The sequence below is a fragment of the Rhynchophorus ferrugineus genome, unplaced genomic scaffold, assembly GCF_030347505.1.
Source record: "Rhynchophorus ferrugineus isolate W39M unplaced genomic scaffold, kcgeb_rfMv2 rfM656, whole genome shotgun sequence".
NCBI classification, from domain to species: Eukaryota; Metazoa; Arthropoda; class Insecta; order Coleoptera; family Curculionidae; genus Rhynchophorus; species Rhynchophorus ferrugineus.
The window spans coordinates 9,236-24,302 of NW_027473233.1; the positions used below are offsets into that span (position 1 = coordinate 9,236).

General features: G+C 44.9%; 2 non-coding genes and 1 pseudogene across 2 annotated transcripts; all 3 read right to left on the reverse strand.

Annotated features, from left to right (window-relative positions):
* Positions 1–1,623: 1,623 nt before the first annotated feature.
* Positions 1,624–4,780, reverse strand: LOC143206355 (uncharacterized; annotated as a pseudogene).
* Positions 4,781–5,199: 419 nt separating this feature from the next.
* On the reverse strand, positions 5,200–5,354 carry LOC143206353 (5.8S ribosomal RNA). The gene has a single exon (XR_013008330.1). It is a non-coding gene; the product is annotated as a 5.8S ribosomal RNA (ribosomal RNA).
* Positions 5,355–6,062: 708 nt separating this feature from the next.
* On the reverse strand, positions 6,063–8,051 carry LOC143206354 (small subunit ribosomal RNA). Its single transcript, XR_013008331.1, has one exon. It is a non-coding gene; the product is annotated as a small subunit ribosomal RNA (ribosomal RNA).
* Positions 8,052–15,067: the final 7,016 nt, after the last annotated feature.

Genomic DNA, 15,067 nt, shown 5'->3' on the forward strand with positions numbered 1-15,067 from the left:
GATGTCCCTTCCGATTAATATGCTCATTGTGAGTCCCGCCAGTTCATCTTCCTTCAAGTCTAGATCATTCTCTCCAGCGTTAGCTTCGACACCTTCATTAACTTCTTTTTCGGTAACTTCCAGTGGCTCGGTGTCAGTTGTCTTTTTTCTTGCTTGTCGTTTCTCCATTTTATTGCAGTAGTATTAGTTCCTTATTAAAAAGGCATATTAATGGGGCTGTGCCCCGATGGGAGATAGCGTTAAAGACCCTATTTATTGTTATTATTGAATTGTGTCACGTATCAGTCAATTATGGCGAGTGCGCTCGGATGATCACTTTGAAAAAATGGCGACCGCCCCTGGCTGCTGGCTTATTTCTTGAGACCGCTGCTAGATGGCGCAAGTGCTACCGATTTTTGAAAAATTGGTGACTGCGCTGTGGAGGGGGCTGTTGTGATCGATTGGTGACGGCGCTGAGTTGTTGACAAGATGGCTTGTTTCTCAAGCTCACGGCTAGATGGCGCTAGTGCAGCCGATTTCTGTCAATTCGGCGACTGCGGAGGGCTTCTGCCTCGCTGTGAGCACCGCTAGTAGATGGCGCTGGTGCTGCCGATTTCTGATGATTCGGCGACTGCGGAGGGCTTCTGCCTCGCTGGGAGCACTGCTGATAGATGGCGCTAGTGCAACCAATTTCACTTAAAATTGGTGACTGCGCTGATGTCGTGTTGGAGTGGTGACGGCAGTGGGATATTTATTTATCTTCTGGCGAGATGGTGACGGTAGAGGGCCCCTACAGATCGTTGAAATGGCGAATGCGCTGGTGCGCTCGTCAAGAATAATTAACTGTCCGAATATTTATCAACAATCATCACAGTTCGTACTAATCACTAACACAGTACAACACAAATACAATACAATAGTCTATAAATGCAATAATAGTGAGAGCACACTTTGAGTTGTTTACAATCAAGAATGTTAATCAGCAAAACAAAACAAAATAGTAGCAAAATAAATAATTTACAACTTGGTATTCACTTAATTGTTCACTAATTAGTTAGTTTTTGCTCAAAATTAATAACGATCCTACCTTGTTGGTGTCCAGGTGTCAGCCGTTGATTTGATAGTTCATCTACACTGTGCTTCCGATGGGTTTATCGGAATTTTGCACTAACACTGCTGACCGATGATTAACTGCACTGTATTGTTAAATAAATTCCGTATTTAACAATGCAACAAATTCACTCCACGTGTTCGACACAAGATTTTCTCGTCGGTTTTGAATATTTACGCGTTATCACTGAAATTAATATCGTTTTTTACGTTGTTTTGCGATAAATTTCACGAGAACTCGCGGATTGTTTAAACAAAAACCCCGTAAATTTTCCCTATCTACACGTGCTTGTATTGTTTATAAAAATTACCGTTAGTTGCTGTCGATGTACCGTTAGGCGCGACGGCTCGGACGGGTCACGCTACCTGCCCGACCCTTTTCGACCTTTTTTCGACGGGTTTTTTCGACTTTTTTTTTACCGTTGAAACTGTATTTCTTTTGTTTTTGCGTTATTTTAATGAAAATTTGCACCAAAAAACACTATTTATTCACGCCGATTTTTAGCAATAACGCGAATATGCAATACACGTACAACAAAACGTGAATTTAGCGTCAAATTTTATCGTTTTACCGTTTCACGCGGCGGTTCGGACGGGTGTCGCTACCTGCCCGACCCTTTTCGACGGGTTTTTTTCGGAATTTTGCCACGTTTTAACACTGTTTTCGGCAATATTTTCGTTATTTGCGATAAAATGCACTAATTCCACTGTTTTAACTGCACTGAATTTAAACAATTTCACGTACTGCACTACTTTTAATACCGGATAATATACGATTCGTTTCCACTTTGACTATTATACCGTTTTATTCCATTGACTGGTACCGTACGGTTTGCTACCTGAACACGACCGTTCTCTTCGACTGCTCGATGCGGAATAGTAGGTAGGGACAGTGGGAATCTCGTTAATCCATTCATGCGCGTCACTAATTAGATGACGAGGCATTTGGCTACCTTAAGAGAGTCATAGTTACTCCCGCCGTTTACCCGCGCTTGATTGAATTTCTTCACTTTGACATTCAGAGCACTGGGCAGAAATCACATTGCGTCAACATCACGTTAAGACCATCGCAATGCTTTGTTTTAATTAGACAGTCGGATTCCCCCGGTCCGTGCCAGTTCTGAGCTGATCGTTAAGTAGCGGCCGAAGAGGACACCGAATCGAACGTGAACGGCGCACGGTCGTCCGAAAACTACCGAAACGCCGAAACATCAACTCGGGCCTCGCAGCAAAGCGATTCCGCGGGAGGCCAAGGCACAGGACCGAGCTCGGATCCGAAACGACCCCGAAAGATCGTCCCTTCACCTCGCCCAGGCCCGGCTCGTCAACCAGGACCCGCTTCCTCGCCAAGCCCGACACGCCCCGATCCTCAGAGCCAATCCTTATCCCGAAGTTACGGATCCAATTTGCCGACTTCCCTTACCTACATTATTCTATCGACTAGAGGCTCTTCACCTTGGAGACCTGCTGCGGATATGGGTACGAACTGGCGCGACGCCTCCACGTGGCCCTCTCCCGGATTTTCAAGGTCCGAGGGGATGAACCGGACACCGCGGCAACTGCGGTGTTCTTCGCGTTCCAAACCATATCTCCCTGCTAGAGGATTCCATGGAACTCGAACGCTCATGCAGAAAAGAAAACTCTTCCCGGATCTCCCGACGGCGTCTCCGGGTCCTTTTGGGTTACCCCGACGAACTCTCTTGCGAGGGCCCGACTTATTAACGGTTCCGCTGCCAGGTTCCGGAATAGGAACCGGATTCCCTTTCGCCCGACGGGTGTGTATCGATCTAGTATATATATATACAATAAACGTACACCGCATCGACATCGGCTTTCGCCTAGGGCTTAGGATCGACTGACTCGTGTGCAACGGCTGTTCACACGAAACCCTTCTCCACGTCAGTCCTCCAGGGCCTCGCTGGAGTATTTGCTACTACCACCAAGATCTGCACCGACGGCGGCTCCAGACGGCCTCGCGGCCAGCCCTTCTGCGCTCACCGCCGCGACCCTCCTACTCGTCAGAGCTTCATGACCGCGCCCGAAGACGCGATCGCACATGCCGCTGACGGTCGAGTATAAGCACGACGCTTCAGCGCCATCCATTTTCAGGGCTAGTAACTTCGGCAGGTGAGTTGTTACACACTCCTTGGCGGATTCCGACTTCCATGGCCACCGTCCTGCTGTCTTAAGTTACCAACGCCTTTCATGGTATCCCATAAGCGTCGATTTAGGCGCTTTAACTCGACGTTTGGTTCATCCCACAGCGCCAGTTCTGCTTACCAAAAATGGCCCACTTGGCACTCTGATCCGAAATCTCGCGGCTTCATCATTTAAGCAAGCCGGAGATCTCACCCATTTAAAGTTTGAGAATAGGTTGAGGTCGTTTCGACCCCAATGCCTCTAATCATTCGCTTTACCGGATGAGACTCGTACGCTACGAGCGCCAGCTATCCTGAGGGAAACTTCGGAGGGAACCAGCTACTAGATGGTTCGATTAGTCTTTCGCCCCTATACCCAGTTCCGACGATCGATTTGCACGTCAGAATCGCTACGGACCTCCATCAGGGTTTCCCCTGACTTCGTCCTGACCAGGCATAGTTCACCATCTTTCGGGTCCCAGCGTGTACGCTCTTGGTGCGCCTCTTCTCGCGATGAGAACGAGACGCCCCGGGAATGCGAAGCGGCCACTTTTAAGGGTAAACCGCCCATCTTCCCTGAGTTCGTGCGAGACGAACTTTCACTTTCATTACGCCTTTAGGTTTAGTGATTCCCAATGACTCGCGCACATGCTAGACTCCTTGGTCCGTGTTTCAAGACGGGTCCTGAAAGTACCCAAAGCTATAGCGTCGCCGATCGGTCTAGGTCTGTTCGAGAACCTCGTCGCCAACAGTCATCAGAGGTCGGAAACGGCACCGGGTCCGATTACCGACGTGCATCTGACGCGCTTGCGACGAGCCGAACGCTAACGAGTAGCGGCCTTAAACCATTCGGTATACCGTCGAGCGAGTCGACCGCGAACACGAGGGTCCGTAAACGAAAACGGCGCGAACCGCAGTCTACGGTCTCCACCTCGAGCCTTAAGCCGACGCCCAACGGATCGCGACGTCCTACAAGGAGAAAAGTGCACGCGTTCGTCGCCGGATCGACGTACGAAAGGCGCGCGCAACGCCGAAACGTCACGTGTCACGCGATCGCACGCCGCCTACTACGAGCCGCGAATGAATTTCTCCCTTCGACCTTTCGGGTTTCTCAGGTTTACCCCTAAACGGTTTCACGTACTCTTGAACTCTCTCTTCAAAGTGCTTTTCAACTTTCCCTCACGGTACTTGTTCGCTATCGGTCTCGTGGTTATATTTAGCCTTAGATGGAGTTTACCACCCGCTTAGGGCTGCACTCTCAAGCAACCCGACTCTAAGGAGAGATCCTCTCGCCGTCAGTCACGGTCGCTACGGGCCTGGCACCCTCTATGGGCTGTTGCCCCGTTCAAGATGGACTTGGACGCGCGACGTAACGTCGAGATAATGGACCCTCCCGAACACCACATTTCCCGGCGCCCGATGTCGGTCGCGGGATTCGGTGCTGGGCTAATCCCTGTTCGCTCGCAGCTACTAAGGGAATCCTAGTTAGTTTCTTTTCCTCCGCTTAGTAATATGCTTAAATTCAGCGGGTAGTCTCACCTGCTCTGAGGTCGCTAGTTTAATATGCGTGGCGCTCGTAATCATCATAATAATGAAGATTAGGAGCCAATACGAAATATAAAAGTTTAGAATGGAAAAGACGCGCCGTCGAAAAACGGTGTTTTCTCCCTCGTATTCGAGAGACAACGCACCTACGATCCGACGTCGATTAAAAACTAATTTTATCGGATACGACGATCGTATTAATGGTGCGCGCTACGTTTATCACAAAAACGTGCGAACGACCGTTTTAAACACGTCTCATCCCTTTCATATTCGTACGACCCGTACGAGAGAGTTAGGTCACACGTACGGGTCCGCTGTCACGTTTTAGAACGTCGCGATCGAATCGCGCTTATACGCTCAGCACGCTCAGACATTTCTCGTCGATCGCGAAGATCAAAGAAAATCCGAGCAGTCTTGAAATGAGATACGACCCTCAGCCAGGAGTGGTCCGGGTATGAGATCCCAGGACCGCAATGTGCGTTCGAAATGTCGATGTTCATGTGTCCTGCAGTTCACAAGTTGACGCGCAATTAGCTGCGTTCTTCATCGACCCACGAGCCAAGTGATCCACCGTTTAGGGTAATCTTTTTTTAAGTTAGGTTTTAAACGCATATCGAAACGTTTCTATTATAAGACGACGACGACGACGACGACGCGCGCTCACGTCATAGACAGCGCTTGCGCCCCTTTCGCAGCCGCCGTCGACTTTAAAACGCTCTTACGGTTTATTTTCGTCTTCTCCACTACACACAACGAGAGGAGCGGAGACAGACTACTCGAAATGGTGACGTTCGTTGTAAATTTTCGTCGTCTCACCTCGTACGACAACAAAAGAGCATACGCTGATCATAGTTTGGCAATATTTTCGTAAACTAAATCTCACCCTTTTGGAATGAAACAAACGAAGGGTGATAAGATTTTCGTAAACTAATCACATTACCGATCATCGTATATGTTCGTCGATATGAGGATCGAAACGTCGATTAGAAATATAATTGGCAAAATCGTTTTATTTTGCGCTCGATTTGTCCATTTATAACGAAATCCGTCGTAGGCCGACGATTATTACTCGTCGTCCTATATAACAACATCTTCATCGTATATATCTCCGCTTTCGGGCGTACATCTTTTAAAACCATATATTATAGGTACCCGAAAACAGCTACGTTGACGACGTCGAAATTCGATCGGAACTTCCGAACTTCGTAGATGGCTCTTTAACGTTCGACAATGATTTTTACAGACTTGTACGTTTACCTATTATATATATATAGGCATAACAACACACTGTAATGATCCTTCCGCAGGTTCACCTACGGAAACCTTGTTACGACTTTTACTTCCTCTAAATGATCAAGTTTGGTCATCTTTTCCTACACATCGACGACGCCGAAACGCCATCGCGTGTCGATCCGAAGACCTCACTAAATCATTCAATCGGTAGTAGCGACGGGCGGTGTGTACAAAGGGCAGGGACGTAATCAACGCGAGCTTATGACTCGCGCTTACTGGGAATTCCTCGTTCATGGGGAACAATTGCAAGCCCCAATCCCTAGCACGAAGGAGGTTCAGCGGGTTACCCGGGCCGCTCGGCCAGGGAAGACACGCTGATTCCTTCAGTGTAGCGCGCGTGCGGCCCAGAACATCTAAGGGCATCACAGACCTGTTATTGCTCAATCTCGTGCGGCTAGAAGCCGCCTGTCCCTCTAAGAAGAATAGTTTGTACGCCGACAGTAAAAACCGCGCACGAACCGCGAAACCCGAAAGCAACGCGGCCGGCGGGCCTTTAGGATGTCAAAAAGCGCCTAGTTAGCAGGCTAGAGTCTCGTTCGTTATCGGAATTAACCAGACAAATCGCTCCACCAACTAAGAACGGCCATGCACCACCACCCACCGAATCAAGAAAGAGCTCTCAATCTGTCAATCCTTCCGGTGTCCGGGCCTGGTGAGGTTTCCCGTGTTGAGTCAAATTAAGCCGCAGGCTCCACTCCTGGTGGTGCCCTTCCGTCAATTCCTTTAAGTTTCAGCTTTGCAACCATACTTCCCCCGGAACCCAAAAGCTTTGGTTTCCCGGAAGCTGCCCGTCGAGTCATATTAGGGAACGTCGACGGATCGCTAGCTGGCATCGTTTAAGGTTAGAACTAGGGCGGTATCTGATCGCCTTCGAACCTCTAACTTTCGTTCTTGATCAATGAAAGCGTTTTTGGCAAATGCTTTCGCTTCTGTTCGTCTTGCGACGATCCAAGAATTTCACCTCTAACGTCGCAATACGAATGCCCCCATCCGTTCCTATTAATCATTACCTCGGGGTTCCGAAAACCAACAAAATAGAACCGAGGTCCTATTCCATTATTCCATGCATACAGTATTCAGGCGAAATTTTAGCCTGCTTTGAGCACTCTAATTTGTTCAAAGTAAACGTGCCGGCCCACCTCGACACTCAGTAAAGAGCACCGCGGCAGGATTGAGTTGGGCCGTCGTAACCACGACGCGCACAACACGCACGCCGAAACGCACGCGCGACGGCGACGCGACACGACTAAGCCCACCGGCAGGACGTCTCGCGAAAAACACGCCAGTTAACACCGCGAACGATGAACCGGCGGCGCGAGACACAAATTCGACTACGAGCTTTTTAACCGCAACAACTTTAATATACGCTATTGGAGCTGGAATTACCGCGGCTGCTGGCACCAGACTGGCCCTCCAATTGATCCTCGTTAAAGGGTTTAGAGTGTACTCATTCCGATTACGGGGCCTCGGATGAGTCCCGTATCGTTATTTTTCGTCACTACCTCCCCGTGCCGGGAGTGGGTAATTTGCGCGCCTGCTGCCTTCCTTGGATGTGGTAGCCGTTTCTCAGGCTCCCTCTCCGGAATCGAACCCTGATTCCCCGTTACCCGTTACGACCATGGTAGGCGCAGAACCTACCATCGACAGTTGATAAGGCAGACATTTGAAAGATGTGTCGCCGGTGCGAGACCGTGCGATCAGCTTAAAGTTATTCAGAGTCACCAAGTTGTACGATGACGAGCGCGAACCCGAAACCGATTGGTTTTGATCTAATAAAAGCACTCCTTCCATCTCTGGTCGGAGCTCTGTTTGCATGTATTAGCTCTAGAATTACCACAGTTATCCAAGTAATTGTGGGTACGATCTAAGGAACCATAACTGATTTAATGAGCCTTTCGCGGTTTCACCTTAATTCGGTATGTACTGAGACATGCATGGCTTAATCTTTGAGACAAGCATATGACTACTGGCAGGATCAACCAGGGAACTGTTCTTATTATTTTATCGACACGAAGCAGATAAAACAAATACAGACACAGTTTATTTTATAAGTTTGACTTATAAAGAAACGTGTGCGTAAGACGACGATATATAATATATATCGACGACTAATAAAAAGGAGGTGCATGATAGCGCGCCTAGACGACGGAAAAACCGGTCCGAGGCGCCACGCTCTTACATTTTAATATTAGTTGTCTAATAAAACAAAACGATATCATCATCTTAGACACATCTTTTGTTTTTTTTATACACAACCGATCGACTAGGCACCCAATTATCTCGATTATCGACGACGATCGTCGACTACGTCGAAAATTGGATGCCGCAAAATATCGTTCGGCGTTTATAAGACCTCGAAAAACATTCTCTCCGAACCCTTCGCTAGATAGAAATATATAAAGCGACAAGGAAACCTCGTACGAGAAACGTTTCGTGATTTTTTATTTTATTCTCGCTCGGAGAGCAGAGAGCTATCGCAAAATGTGTTGCTGTTTTATGAACGTTCCGATGAAAAACCGATACGTCCATAAAAATAATAATTCCAATCGCATATGAATCGTGGATCATCTTCTTCTAACGAAGCCGAATGTTCCCGCCGAATTCGCGATCTCGCAGTGATACCGTCGTCGTCGTCGTACGCTTCCCGATATATCGAAAAAAACCGACCAGGAAGAACAACGAAACGACGATACAAAATCGCGAGAGCGTTACGAATATATAATAACACGACGAAATACGCTTTTTATTTAGATAAATAAAAAAATACGGTTCGGATCTTATATATTAACATATAATATGTAATACCACCTTCGCTGATCAAAAGCCACTCGGTAAAAGTGTCACAGCGCCGGTCGACCCGACCCGTCGTATCCGTCTCTCGTATCGCCCCACGTAGAAGCGCACACGATTTAAGCGCGGGTCTCTCGCCAGCTATCGGAAATGTATGGGTGTTTTAGAACAGATCGTTTATACGGACGTTGCGCAAATTTTTCGTTTTTACGTCTGCCCGTTCTCGTTATTATCGGAATGTTCCGATGAATAAACTTTAGCTTTAGACAACGTGAACTTCTAAAGCAATAATTTTAACCTCTCGTGTTAATACGTCCTCAGGCCGTTTCTAGACTGCCGATCACGTTCTTTAAAAGTCGGAAAATTCCGATCCATAAAATTATGCTAGTAGAATGTAAAGATCCTTCATAGGATGGATACTGTCACATATCGATACGGCGATCGGAGTAAAACTGTTCTCACGTATTTCAGGACATTTTAGGTTGTTACGTCGGCCCGTTCGTTATTATCGGTATATACCTATGAATAAATGTTTTGCTTGTAGAACGTAAGATTCCAAAAGAATGATTCGCCGAAACGATGGTGCACCCTTACGATCGGATATTTGCCGCTTATTGGCCATTTTCTATAATTCATCCGTTAGATATCGTTTATCGACTACGGATAAGGTTTTCCGATATCAGAATGTTCCTAAGGATGATTCGAAAGTGATTTGAACGAAGAATTTGATAGAATGAATCCTTTATTTATCCATTGAGTACAGGGTACGGAGTGTCTGCGGGGTCAGCTAATATATTATATTTCTCTCTCGACGTAATGGTAACTCGAAGTCCGAACCGCGCTCATGAAGCTCGGTTTCAATCCAATCCATGTTGGTCGGTTCCTCGAGAGGAACGCCGTATCTTCGCGGTCGACCGCCTAATGAATCAGGTGGTAAAAGTCCAAGCCCAGCGCGGCAACGGCAGGCGCGTTCAACGTTTTAACTGCCAATTCTACGGTCATTCATCGGCCAACTGTAAAGCCACTCCGGCCTACGTCAAGTCCCAAAGACAGAAATTCCCCGCCGAAATGCACCAACTGTTGAGAACCATACACCGCAAATTACTCGGGATGCAAGTGCCGACCTACTCCAAAAACAACCAAACCCAAAAGACCAATTCCTCCCCCCACTCATGTACGGGGAACTCAAGATAACAGTCGTCTGGCTGGTCTGGATTCCACTAGAACACGAACCCGATCTCCATTGGCGAAATACTCTTCGGAACATATTCAGATGACCAAGGAGATTTTCAGGCCATTTTCAACGCCATCAACCACACAGCTATTGGAAGAATTACTATCGGCCGGGATAATAGATGAGTTGGAACTTGGGCTTATTGCTCCAAGCGAACCAACTCACTACTCCTCCAATCGACCGACAATAATTGACTTTTTTATCTATCAAAATTCGAATCAAGCCTCTGACCTGCAAGTACTCCAAGATATCGATTCTGACCACAGGCCTATCCTCCTCACCCACCATCAGCGATTTTCCACTGAGTTCCACTGTCCCCAAGCAAGGTCAACCTAGTAAACGAAAAAAAAAGTATCTTCTCTTTGACGATCCTCATTATATTAGGACGATAGTTCCATTCTAAATTCTTGATTAATTACAGTTCCTATTTGTTCATTTCGAGACGTTCCCGTGATTAATACTTATCGTGTAGAAATTAGCCACAATCCACAATTAGCCACAGTTAGGAAAAATAAATTAATTATCATATAGTCATAAACGTAATAAAAATGAATACACATATTTTCGAAGTCACTCCAGAAATACTTTACCTTATTTTTAAATAACAATCTCGGGCCGTACCATTTTTACAAAACTTATTCTATATACTTACTATATAACAGATTATAATGATATAATATAATTCAATACAATAACTACAATATATATATATATATATATCTGAAAATTCTGTTTTTATAAAATGTCAGCTACTGTTTAACATTTCATTTTTTAAAATTTATATCCAATTGTGGTTCTGAAAAGAACCGATTTTGCAGGTAAGTAGTATATTGAAACACACATAGGTATGTGAATTAATTTACTTAGAACTGGTATATTTGGTGACTGCTTTGGTACCTTCGCTAACGGCGTGCTTAGCCAACTCACCGGGTAACAATAACCTAACGGCGGTTTGGATTTCTCTGCTCGTGATCGTTGATCTCTTATTGTAATGGGCGAGACGCGACGCTTCGGCGGCTATCCTTTCGAATATATCGTTCACGAAAGAATTCATGATCGACATGGCCTTGCTGGAGATACCCGTATCGGGATGAACCTGCTTTAAAACTTTGTATATGTAAATCGCATAGCTTTCCTTCCTCCTGCGCTTCTTTTTCTTGTCGCTCTTAGAGATATTTTTCTGGGCTTTTCCGGCTTTCTTGGCCGCCTTACCGCTTGTCTTCGGTGGCATTTCGAAATAAAAATCCCGACGTCTCACGTACCTCAAAGAGTACTTAACTAAAAAAATGCCTTTAATTCTAGAACTTATAACATTCGAAGGAACACTTCTAAGCCCCGCCCATAGCCCGAGTTAGAGTCTGATTGGTCGCGTATGATATAACGAGTTTGGCTCGCGGACAAAATTCCAGGCCGATCTGTAAGAAATTTCCAGTACCGTTTTTGATTTAAAGGTGAGCAGTATCTAACAACGATCGAGATTAACATGTCCGGACGTGGTAAAGGCGGAAAAGTGAAGGGAAAGGCGAAGTCTCGTTCCAATCGTGCGGGATTACAATTTCCTGTCGGTCGTATTCACCGACTTCTAAGGAAAGGAAATTATGCCGAACGCGTAGGGGCCGGTGCTCCCGTTTACTTAGCTGCCGTAATGGAATATCTGGCGGCCGAAGTTCTCGAGTTGGCGGGTAACGCCGCTAGAGACAACAAGAAAACAAGGATTATCCCTAGGCATTTACAATTGGCCATCAGAAACGACGAGGAATTGAATAAACTGTTATCTGGCGTTACTATTGCCCAGGGCGGCGTCTTGCCTAACATTCAAGCAGTATTATTGCCTAAAAAGACAGACAGCAAAACCAAATAGATAACGCAAACCGTTTAAAGTTTTGCATACGCCCTTTAATATCGGTCCTTTTCAGGGCCAACAAAATCGTATAAAAAAGAAGTTAGAATACGCGTTCTTATTAAAGAATAAATATTAACTAGAAAATTTATAAATAATCTGATCTGTACTGAATATTCCTTTATTACTGTTTTAGAGTATCGATCGATCGGTTCCCTAATTAGTTACGGCTCTATCTAGAAAATAATCATTTAAGTAATAATAAGATAATAAATAAATTATATAAATATTCTTTCTTTTATAAAGTTATATTGTGGTTCTGAAAAGAACCGTTTTTTTTCTATTAAAAAAATACGGTCTTGGACGAACGTATTTTTTAGGGAAGTCGTAGCACGTCCAGGAGTGTCGGGATATTTGTAATTTTCAACTCCGTGTCTTCTTGATCTGACGATGAAATGTGTCGCCTGTTTAATATATCGTCATACGTAGTAGAAATAGTTTTATTTCTTTTTCTTTGGTGATACTGGTTTTTTAGTTTTCGCACCTTCACCAGCGGCAACACGAACAGTTGAGGTCGTCGTCTTAGCACTTTTCGGTTTAGGCGCCTTGGGCTTTTTCGTAGGTCCGGCTTTATTAGATTTTTTCGCTTTGGAAGGCGATTTCGGGGATCTTGCGGCCGTGTTGCTTTTTGCTGCTTTCGAAGATGAACTATTAGCGGCGGCATTGGAAGCGGACGTAGTCGTGGCGGCGGTAGATTTCTTTCCTGTTTTCTTTTCGACGGCTTTTTTGGCAGAAGCTTTTTTCTCGGCCAAAGTTGCAGATTCACCTTTCTTACTTTTAGCTGTGGTTTTCTTAGTTGAGGCGGAGGCGGCGGTCGTCTTTTTTTCCGTTTTCTCTGAGGTTTTTTTGGCAGACGCTTTTTTACCACCGGCTGTCGTAGCTGTCGCGGCACCTCCTACTGGTTTTCGTTTATTTTTCTGTCCGGTTTTGGCAGTGGCCGTTTTTCTTTTCTTCGTACCTGCGGCTGTCGTACCTCCTGCTTTACGTGCCGAAGCCGCTAATTTAAATGATCCGGAAGCTCCTTTGCCCTTCGTTTGTACCAAAACACCCGAAGCGATCCACGTCTTTATATATTTCTTTATAAAGGGCGATAATTTGTCAGCATCCACTTTGTAATTGGCCGCTATGTATTTTTTAATAGCTCTGAAGGAAGTTCCGCCTTTCTCTTTCAATCCTTTAATTGCACTCGTTACCATATCAGCGATCGGAGGATGACTAACTTTCGATTTAGAACTCTTCGCCTTGCTCGAAGTGGATTTTTCTTTCTTCCCTCCTGCAGACGAACCTGCGCTACCGGCTGTAGCTGATGCGGCTCCCGTAGCCGACACCGAAGATGAATTCGACCCGGCCGGTGTGCCTGTTGACGATGCGTTAACAACGGCGGCGGAATTTCCTCCACTCCCTTGATTCGACGAAGGAGAAACCGCTTGTCCGCTAATATCGACGTCCGACATTCTGATATAATTTCTTAATTTTCTTATAAGAACGTTCTAATCACGATTCGTTTGACAAAGTTACGTACGTGCGTATGCTTCTCGTTCGCGTATTTTAACTGTCTGGCGGTCGCTCTCATTTAATGCGTACCCTATATGATATGAGCCGAACGGAGGACTGAACGGTCGAGCGCGAACGACGTTCCATATTCCGGCTTCGTCGAAACGTTCATCGAGCTTGGAACCGTTTACTTATTTCTCATATTAAATACATAAATCCTTTAGAATATCATACGATTTATGTTCGAGGCGTTAAAAGATAAAACGTAGTAGAAGTAGCAAACTTTACCAATAAATTTTACGTTGACTATCGTCTTAGAAGGAAGCACAAAATCAAGCGTTGCTCTCGATTCCGTCGAAACTACCAATTTACATTCGAGTTATAGACTTTCGGTTATAACTATGAAAATATATCTTTTCAAATCTACGTCCCCCGATATATCGTCTTTTGATATAAATGCAATTCCGTACAGATCTAATGCTATTATTGGAGAAACGAGACATATTATTCCTAATTGATGCGGTACAGATTGTTCGTTGTCCAAAACGAATCTATATCGAAACGTACCGTTGTCGAATTAACTGTAAGAAAACAATGACATGAAAATTAACCGATCCTATACTAATATACTTCTTATTTAACGGTTTCTTAACACCATCCGAACTCTGGGTTACAATCGAACGTATCGGGTGAGCAACGATATCGAGACGTCTATAAGAATATCGTGTCAAACCCTTCTGTATCGATACAATGCTCATATATATTATAGTATATTTTGCTTCTTTAGTTGAAATCTGTTTTCATAAATAGTTATCTAAAGTCAATAAATACATGGAACGCGATCTCCATACATACGTGCGTAGAACTACCGTACCTTCTTTGAAATCTTAAGGATTCTCCAAGCTCATCGACGCGAAGTTTATCTCGGAGTATTTTCTCTCTAAAGGAAAACTATATTAAAGCTTCAACGAAGATTCGGTATTCGATTGTTCACCATCATTTACATTCTTGTCATTAACCTAACATTTATTATGAAATCTTATTTTAAACTTTATCTATCTTTTTATATTACGATCGTCTATTATAATGCAGTATATTTGTTACTTTACAAGTAAATCTTAGATGAAAGGAGCAGATATTTAATAAAATTTAACGTCATCTTAGTCCATTTTCGAATAATAAATTTCTTTTTTTATGCTAGTAAATTTGTGGCTCTGAAAAGAACCGTTGTTTTCTTTAGTTGAATAGATACGTTGTTCTGTTTTAATTGGTCAGCATATATAATACTTTATTTAACCGCCAAATCCGTATAGGGTTCGTCCTTGGCGTTTGAGGGCGTATACTACATCCATGGCAGTAACGGTTTTCCTTTTGGCGTGTTCGGTATAAGTGACGGCGTCTCTGATAACGTTTTCCAAAAATACTTTTAATACACCTCTGGTTTCTTCATAAATTAGACCGGATATACGTTTAACTCCACCCCGCCTAGCCAATCTTCTGATGGCGGGTTTCGTAATACCTTGGATATTATCACGAAGCACTTTACGATGCCGCTTAGCGCCTCCTTTTCCCAAACCTTTACCA